Genomic DNA, 10,128 nt, shown 5'->3' on the forward strand with positions numbered 1-10,128 from the left:
CTATTGTTTTTGTTGGGCTAACTATATTTTTGTTACAAATGTTTTACTAACGTTTTTGGTGGTTCACCCCAACCCTGTTTTTCCTATGGGCTCAATCATTTCTATTGAGTGATTTTTCTATAACACGAGGTCAAACAAGAACACAATTACTGCATTATAGCAGAACACACTGTATACTAAGGTACAAAAATAAGGAAAAATGCCAGTGAAGATTCTTAGCAGTAATGCTGACTTGGCATTCTGGCATAAAATAATTCCCGCAAAACCTAAAATTCTGCTAGGAATAACTGCTAGGAGAGCAACATTTGAAATTAAAAGCAGTGTTAGGTCAGTTGGAATCAAATAAGGACAAGCTTGAAGAATATACTAAGAAAGATTTACTTGACTTAATAAAGAATCTGGAATTCATACATGGAAGCTAAAATAGTAAAAGAATAAAGTGACGATAAGGTAACAAAAGTTTCTGAGCTTTTGGGCAATGTTTGCTATATTTTTCCTACATTATCACCATTCAGTTTTGTAAGTCATGCAACAGGAAACATGAAAACTATGGTGTGAATGTTACTTGATAAATCTTAAAAGAATATACAACCTTTAAATCAAATAAATTGGAGTGATTTGATGCTACCATTAGGTGTGATTAAATCGGACATACAATTTAAACTGGATACATTAGCACAGTTGAATGTTTCATTTGAATAATATTACAGCATAGAACCAAATGACAGCAATTTAATATACTACATTTCCTGTTCATGTTGTGATCTCCTCTACATTGGTAAAAGTGGCTAAGTGGAGACTTGGTGATTGTAGCAGAATTCTTTAACTGAATTCACCAGCATGACCATGTTGGTTTTTCCAGTTTTCCCAGTTCTGATAAAGTTTACAAACCTGAAATTTTAACTCTGTTTTTCTGTCCACTCACGCTGCCAGGCCTGCTGAGTATTTTCAAAATTTCCTCTTTCTATTTACATTAAAAATGACAGCAAGTTCAAATGAAGTGACCAGTGAGCACCCTTCCCAATGAAAAGAGAATGGCATTGCTAGTTAATAAGGACATTTAATATCAGTGTTGAAGGATGCGAACTTTTAAAAGATTCAAAGTTTGTGAGAAGATTTGTAGCTCTGGAGCTCGTTGTTGTGGTTCTGTTCGCCGAGCTGGGAGTTTTTCTTGCAAACGTTTTGTCCCCTTTCTAGGTGACATCTTCAGTGCTTGGGAGCTTCCTGTGAAGCGCTTCTGTGCTGATTCCTCTGGCATTTATACTGGTTTGAATCTGCTGCTTCTGGTTGTCAGTAGCTGCCCGCTGCAGTGGCCGGTATATAGGGTCTAGGTCGATGTGTCTGTTGATAGAATTTGTGGATGAGTGCCATGCTTCTAGGAATTCCCTGGCTGTTCTCTGTTTGGCCTGCCCTATAATAGTGGTGCTGTCCCAATCGAATTCATGTTGTTTGTCATCTGAGTGTATGGCTACTAGGGATAGCTAGTCGTGTCGTTTCATGGCCAGTTGGTGTTCATGGATGTGGGTTGTTAGCTGTCTTCCTGTTTGTCCTATGTTGTGTTTTGTGCAGTCCTTGCATGGGATTTTGTACACTACATTGGTTTTGCTCATGCTGGGTATCGGGTCCTTTGTCCTGGTGAGTTGTTGTCTGAGGGTGGCTGTTGGTTTGTGTGCTGTTATGAGTCCTAGTGGTCGCAGCAGTCTGGCTGTCAGTTCAGAAATGCTCCTGATGATCAACAGATCCCGCAGGGAAAGACAATGAAATGAGGACATGCCACAACCCAAAGGACTGGCCACACTCCCATACATCAGGAGCATTTCTGAACTGACAGCCAGACTGCTGCGACCACTAGGACTCATAACAGCACACAAACCAACAGCCACCCTCAGACAACAACTCACCAGGACAAAGGACCCGATACCCAGCATGAGCAAAACCAACGTAGTGTACAAAAATCCCATGCAAGGACTGCACAAAACACTACATAGGACAAACAGGAAGACAGCTAACAACCCGCATCCATGAACATCAACTAGCCACGAAACGACACGACCAGCTATCCCTAGTAGTCATACACTCAGATGACAAACAACACGAATTCGATTGGGACAACACCACTATTATAGGGCAGGCCAAACAGAACAGCCAGGGAATTCCTAGAGTCATGGCACTCATCCACAAATTCCATCAACAGACACATCGACCAAGACCCTATATACCGGCCACTGCAACGGACAGCAACTGACAACCGGAAGCGGCAGATTCAAACCAGTATAAATGCCGGAGGAATCAGCACAGAAGCGCTTCACAGGAGGCTCCCAAGCACTGAAGATGTCACCTAGAAAGGGGACGAAACGTTTGCAAGAAAAACTCCCAGCTCGGCGAACAGAACCACAACAACTTTTAAAAGAGATCAATCACAGAACAGTAGCAAACTGTGAATTGACGTGGCTGCAAAAGCTTAAACAAGACTATTTATAGTGAATGTCTCTTGCTTCCAAATCCTATGGTACTTACAGTACAGTTTGCTGATGAAAAGTACTGTTGCAAATTAAATGTGCTCTTGGATTTCAAGTGACTGAAATCACACAGAAGTTATACACTCATGGGAAGTACAATTTCTTATAGATTTCCTTTGATATTGCTCTGGCAGCGGAGGATACCAAGAAAACATCCACAGTTGTGAAATCTACCACTGGATAGCATGGGATTAATCTGGAAAGGAAAACGACAACAGACTTTAGATTTTTTAAATTCATCAAAGGAAAATATTGTGCGAAGACATTATATGTGCATTTAGTTCAACATTAATGAACATGTAGAGAGGTGGAGGATTACATGGGAAATTATGAAAGAGTGATTTTTGAGAAGATTTTTATGTCAGGTTGATGATAAGTCTGTGAGTTAGTTCACCGAGCTTGAAGGTGTGTTTTCAGATGTTTTGTCACCATACTAGGTAACATCATCAGTGAGAGTCTCTGGTGAAGCGTTGGTGGTATGTTCTGCCTCTCTATTTATAGGTCTTGGTTTCTTAAGGCAGGTGATGTCATTTCCGGTTTTTTTTCAAGGGAAGGTAGATAGGATCTAGGTTGATGTATTTATTGATGGAGTTTTAGTGAGAACGCCATGCCTCTAAGAATTCTAGTGTGTGTCTTTGTTTCGCTTGTCCGAGGCAAAATGGTGTCCTTTTTTGTCTGTATGTATGGAAACTGGTGAGAGTGGGTCACGTCTTTTGATGGCCAATTGGTGTTCATGTATCCTGGTGGCAAGTTTCCTGCTAGTTTATCCGATGCAGTGTTTTTACAGTTCTTGCATGGTATCTTGTAAATGACGTTAGTTTTGCTGGTGATATCTAGGTTCATTAGTCACTGTTTAACTGTGTTGGTAGGTTTGTGGGCTACCATGATGCAAAGAGCCTGAGTAGTCTGGAAGCATTTCTGATATGTCTTTGATGTAAGATAATAGTTTTTGGTTGCATTGTGTCTGTTTGTTGAGTTTGTTTCTGAGGAATCAATAGATGGTGTTTATTGGCTACCCATTTTTCTTGAAAATATTGCATAGATATTTCTCTTCTGCTTTTTGTAGCTCTTGGGTGCTGCAGTGTGATGTAGCTCATTGAAATAATGTCTTGATGCAGCTCCATTTATGAGTGTTGGGATGCTTGCTTCTGAAGTTCCGTATTTGGTCCGTGTGTGTTGTTTTTCTGTAGACACTGGCTTGAAGTTCTCCGTTAACTGTATCTCAACTGTCACATCTAGGAATGGGAGTCTGTTGTTGTTTTCCTCCTCTTTTGTGAATTTTATGCCTGTCAGGATATCAACAATATCCTGACAAGCATAAAATTCACAAAAGAGTAGGAGATAGATAACAGAACAGTTTGCAGAAAGAGCAAATAATTGGGTAGGTCACTCCAGTTGAGATACCTATATATTTCCTGCCACCTCAGCAATTAAGTTTTGAATGTGACATCATAGGTGGCCCTCCTAATCTGAACAAAGTTAGGGCCTGTCAGTGGTCAATTAACTGCTACAAAAGGGCTTCAACTAATCGCCAGCCTGATTATCTGACTGCCTGTCAGGTGAAGAAAATGACTGCCTACCTGACAAGGAAACCTGAACTAGCCTGCCCATTTTATGATAGGGGAGGCAGGATTAGATCATCTAATTTTGATGCAGTTAAGGGCATAGGTGGCAGGCAGAAGGGTGACTGCTGAAAGTCAACATACTGCCCTTGTCTCCAAACCTCCATTCCCTTCCAAACTCCTCCTTCCCCTGACACCTAAGCCATAAATCCTAAACTAAATTGACTCACTTCCTTGCTGCTGTAGCCCATCATGGCTTCCCAGCCTGGGAGTAGGGACAATCTCCAGGTCCCAGAGAATTCGGGCTACTAATTGTCCTATAGCTTCTATCAGGGTAGGACCAACATTGACACCCATGATAGGCTGAGAAGCCTGTTCTTCAGATATTAAGTGGCTGATTTGAGTTTGACCTGAATGGCTTCCTTGCTGATGGGCTTGAAGGATTAATCACCCATGAAGACCCCCCACCCTCACACTGAGTGTAATGGAGCATTATCTCACTGCCAAGCAGTCAGGTGTTTTTGTTTTCCCTGAGACCTAATGGCAATTGAAAATAAACTCAGCCATTCAAGCTCAGCAGATGGGTCATCTGATATGTGGCTTAAGGACAGAACTTTAACGCCCCACTTTGGTATCCAAGTAATGCAGAGAAGTGGGGAATAATCAGAAATGCCCCCCTCTTGATCTAAAAAATGTATGAAGTGTGTGTCTTGCATAAATGACAGTATGTATCACACAGAGTTTCTGCTGATGAACCTGGAAGAGGATTACCCCTGGTTAGCTTATGGCAGGAATGTTGCCAGCAAGGGCACAGACGATAAGCTGGAACTTTGACAGAAAGTGATAGGGATACTGTTCTTAAGGGGCTCAAGCCCCAAAACCAACTTTGTCTCCTCCCTAGTTTCCATGCTGTACATCTCTATGTCTCTAGTCTGATCAATATAACAGGACAACCAAATACACAGGTACTCTAGAAATAAGCAATTGTCAATGCTGCCCCCTCTTGTTCTTTTGACTTTGTAAAGGGTACATGGAAGCTATTGTTCTTGCACAATCAATCTTCAATTGCTGTGCAAGGCCAACACCTGATGTATTTCAGTCAGGATTTTGATTCCATAATCGTACTGAAATCATCTTGAGAATATGCAAGAGACAAAAATGATTTTTTTAATATTTTGTCTAGATTATCATAATACATCATGCCAAAAGTATTCCCCTTGCTACTCACAAACACAAAAAAAAACAGACATCCTGCTAGGTAGTCCCATGTGGAGAAGTCACCCCAGCTCATTCCAACATTTAGCAAAAAGGCCTAGAGAACAGCTGTGTGACAGAAACAAACTATAAAATATAAGAAAAACATGATTGGTGCCAAAAACCAAGCACTGCTTTAAATTTAATCTGGGAAATATTCCAAATTAGATTTTTGAGATCATAGCTTTAGGAATGCCTGAAAGATCTGTACTAAATTGAAAATTTAACGTGTCCAGAGAAACATGCACTCCAATCATAGACTTAAAGAGGAATGAGCTTAACACTAAAATTAGTTTGAAACATGTTTATTTTGCTTGATCATTCCTTGCACAGCCATGTTGTCATTAAGGTGATTCCATACTTGTTACCTTGAAAGAACAAGCAGTGATTTGTCAAGGTAATAATTTACTTTGGACTGTCAGCTGTAATTTTTAAATTGAGAAACCTAGGTGAAATGTCTATACTTCAGGATATTTGAAGAATGAGATAATGAAGTATTAATGATTAGTTGGAGAGATTAGTAAAATTGAGGGAGGGAATGAGTTTGATAGTTTGAAGTTCTGAATTAGAGACTTATCCTTACTTTATCACATTTTCAGAGCATTGCGAGTGCTTTACAGCTGAAAATGTGTTGCTGGTTAAAGCGCAGCAGGTCAGGCAGCATCCAAGGAGCAGGAGAATGGACGTTTTGGGCATAAGCCCTTCTTCAGGAATGAGGAAGGTGTGGCAAGCAGGCTAAGATAAAAGGTAAGGAGGAGGGACTTGGGGGTGTTTGGTGTTGGGAATGCGATAGGGGGAAGGAGGTTAAGGTGAGGGTGATAGGCCGGAGTGGGGGTGGAGGCGAAGAGGTCAGGAAGAAGATTGCAGGTCAAGGAGGCAGTGCTGAGTCGGAGGGTTGGGACTGAGATAAGGTGGGGGGAGGGGAAATGAGAAATCTGCATTCATCCCTTGTGGTTGGAGGGTTCCTAGGTGGAAGATAAGGCGCTTTTCATCCAGGCGTCATGTTGCCATGGTCTGGTGATGGAGGAGGCCAAGGACCTGCATGTCCTTGGCGGAGAGGGAGTTAAAGTGTTCAGCCACGGGGCGGTTGGGTTGGTTGGTGCGGGTGTCCCAGAGGTGTTCTCTGAAACATTCCGCAAGTATTCGGCCTGTCTCCCCAATGTAGAGGAGACCACATCGGGTGCAGCGGATGCAATAGATGATGTGTGTGGAGGTGCAAGTGAATTTGTGGTGGATATGGATGGATCCCTTGGGGCCTTGGAGGGAAGTGGTGGGGGAGGTGTGGGCGCAAATTTTGCATTTCTTGTGGTTGCAGGGAAAGGTGCCGGGAGTGGAGGTTGGGTTGGTGAGGGGTGTGGACCTGACATGGGAGTCGCGGAGGGAGTGGTCTTTCCGGAATGCTAATAGGGCAGGGGACGGAAATATATCCTTGGTGATGGGGTGTGTTTGGAGATGGCGGAAATGACGAAGGATTCCTTCCACCTGTCGCATTCCCAACGCCCCTCTCCCAAGTCCCTCCTCCCTACCTTTTATCTTAGCCTGCTTGGCACACCTTCCTCATTCCTGAAGAAGGGCTTATGCCTGAAACATCGATTCTCCTGCTCCTTGGATGCAGCCTGACCTGCTGCGCTTTTCCAGCAACACATTTTTCAGCTCTGATCTCCAGCATCTGCAGTCCTCACTTTCTCCTAGGATTTCTGTCTGTGACTTGTGAGTTTGCTCACACTCTTTCACAGTGTTGACATGCTTATTAAGTGTGGATTATGCCCTCATGGCACTGCTTGCACACAGCCTTGCACACCACTGCCAGGAGCTTCTGAGTTTCTTGCTGCTGGTATTATCTATGCAGCCCAGCTATGCACAATATCAAGCACTGCAAACCAGAAATTGGATTTCACTGTGTGAGACTGTGTGAGAAATTGCACCAGAGATGGCTGGTCATGGAAAATTGCCATCCCGGTTTGCAGACAGGTCCTGGAAGTCCTGATGGATGGTGTAGTGGACAGGAAGGCCTTTGTCTTTTCTCAGGAGCACTGGAGGAGACAATGACACCAGACTGTGCCTGCTGATCTGAAGTTGCTGCCCAGGTCAGTGCCATAACCATAGTTTGAGAAGAACAGCTAGAAATGCTGAAGAATTTAATAAAAATCTGAGCTCTTTATGTGTTGGACCACCATCTTCCCTCTGCTATCTCACACTCTGACACTGTACCTACCTCCCATCAAGGCTCTACCTTTCCCTTGTTGCATGCAACATCTTCCCTTAATTGCTCTCAGTCAACCCATTCCCCCAAGATTACCAATCCTTCCTGCCCCTATGCATTTCTTACTCACTCACTGGAACACCTCACCATCCTTCTTCCACCTGCACCAACACTAACTTCTCTGCCAGTCACTTTCATCTTCATCAACTTTTTACTTAGTGAAAGAGAATCATTACCTGAGTAGGAGAGGACTGTGACCATTCATTTGGTGATGCTAGACCTCCATGTCTCAGCAGCCACATAAGATTTATTGGCAAATGCTGCAGTGCTTTCCCATTAGAACCGCCATGAGTGTGTCCTTAATATGCACATTCTTCTACCATTTTTGTACAACTGCTTCCCTCTCTTTTACATTCTATAGGCATGAGCAGGATCCACACAGCCTCCGCCATGGAGAAAGCAGCCCCTGCAGACATCATCTGATCCTCTCTCTCCAAGGAAGAAGATACATGTCCCACAGTGGAAGCTTCAGCAAAGACATCTGTGCACTCCCAATCAGTTCATATATGACATGTCAATTGATATGTTAGCTAGATTAGAGTAGAGAACACCAAACCAGAGAGGACCCATTTGTTTGGGCCATTAGTATCTTCATTGAAATTCACAGGAAGTCACAGGAACAGCAGGTGGGTTTATCGGAGACACTTGGTAAACTGGCTCGAAGATTGGAGATTTCACCATTGCTGTCTGTATTGTGCTGGCTCTGACGTGTGTGTTTGGCTGTCAACATGAGAGGTTGGCAGCTGCCATGGTGACCTATATCGCTCATACACGCAGACCTACATTCAACTGTTTCAGCTGCTGGTGCTCAATGCCATCAGAAAAGCGACATCTGGGTGAGGGACCTTGACCCCACTCCAGGTGCCCCATACTCACAAGGAGACCATTAAACATCCTCCTTGTTATAAAGGTGGAGGTGTGTACTGTACCTTTTAAGAGAGAGAGGAAGCTAGCAAGGACTGACTGAAAGCACAGAGTGCTGAACAAGTTAAAAATGCAACACTTTGTTGAAACAAATAGCTGGAACTGTTTTGCCATAGAACAAAAAACACACTCAAATTTAGTCAATCAGTTTAAGTTATGTCCCAGATATCAAAATGCAATTGAATTTGAATTTAGTGTTTTGATGACATCAAACCAATGAAATGATTCAGTCTTTTGGGGTATAAAGCTGGACTTTTTGAACAGTTAGGGGGAGAACTGCCAAGAAAACCAACAAATATCGACTGCTAGCCAAATAGCTGTGTAGCAGAAGACTGAAGAAGAGATGACCCAGGAAAATCTACAGTGGAAAATCTACAGAAGAAAATTGAGAAAGTAGACTGGTTCTGAAATGTGAATTTAAAAAAAAATCTTAATCAGGGTTTTTTATCAGGCCAAGATCATAGAGTGGGAGGGAAAAGATAGGTTTAAGAGAAAAGAGTTGTAAATAGTGGTTTTAATGTTCTCTGATGCACTTGAAGAATAAAGTTGTTAATTTTTACTTTATATAGTGAAATCTGGGGTAGTTCTTTGTCTCTAGAAACTTAACCGACTACAGCACGAGGTGAGCTTCTCCGTGTGTTGGGTTTAAATTACTAAAGGGGTTTACCCCGTGAAGTAACAACTTGAAGATGGAACAGCATATACTAAAAGTCGCTTCTCAGAATACTGCAGAAGTTTCTGACATCTCCACCTCCATTTTGGCTGCAACCATCAACCCTGTGGAAGTTCAAGTTGAGGAGATTGACCCTATGTCTGGCCAGGCCACTTGCAGCATAGCTTGGGCCAAAACTGAGCAAGGCCAACAGGCTCCACTGTAGTTGTGGTTCACTCCACCCCAGCTGTAAACCTTGGGACCTCCCTTAGATATAGTATTCGGGGGGAAAGGAAACCTTATGAGGGCACATACATGATGCAGTGACACTTCATTGTGCATAGAATTTCACATTTGTAAATCTATTTTCACTTTACATCATCAGCTGGTGAACTGTAATTTTAACTGCAGCTACAAGAGTATAGCTAAAGAGATCACTTTCCCTTAAGACTGCACAATGTTATCTAAAGGATTGTTATTCTTTCTCTGATGCACATAGAAGCATAAAACATTGACAGGTTTGAAAGTGGAAACATCATGTGTTGTGAAGCTATCCAACAGTTTGTAACATTAACGGTTATTAAATACAAGAAAAGCCATTTACATTCAAGAATAAAAGGGAATGGTTTGCCTTTCCACCATCAGCACTTTTTACAGTCAATGAAGGATATTGGAGCCCAATTCAATTCCATTAGAAGTGATTGCTAAAGAAGTCATGTCTGTCACATTGGGCCCAGCACTGGTGAGCTCCACCATGACAAAGGTGATGTCCTCAATATCCTCATCTTCCACTTCAGAAGAATGGTGCCACTCTCTCAGCTCCTCATTATTCATCACTTTCCCTCTTTACCTTTTCCATGTGCCCGCAATGCAGCATGCATGGACTATGCAGTTTTGTCTGACTGTGGAGTACTATGGTAAACTTTCAGGCCAGTTCAAGCATTGAACCCTCAA

The sequence above is a fragment of the Hemiscyllium ocellatum genome, chromosome 11 (genome assembly GCF_020745735.1).
Source record: "Hemiscyllium ocellatum isolate sHemOce1 chromosome 11, sHemOce1.pat.X.cur, whole genome shotgun sequence".
Taxonomy (NCBI): Eukaryota; Metazoa; Chordata; class Chondrichthyes; order Orectolobiformes; family Hemiscylliidae; genus Hemiscyllium; species Hemiscyllium ocellatum.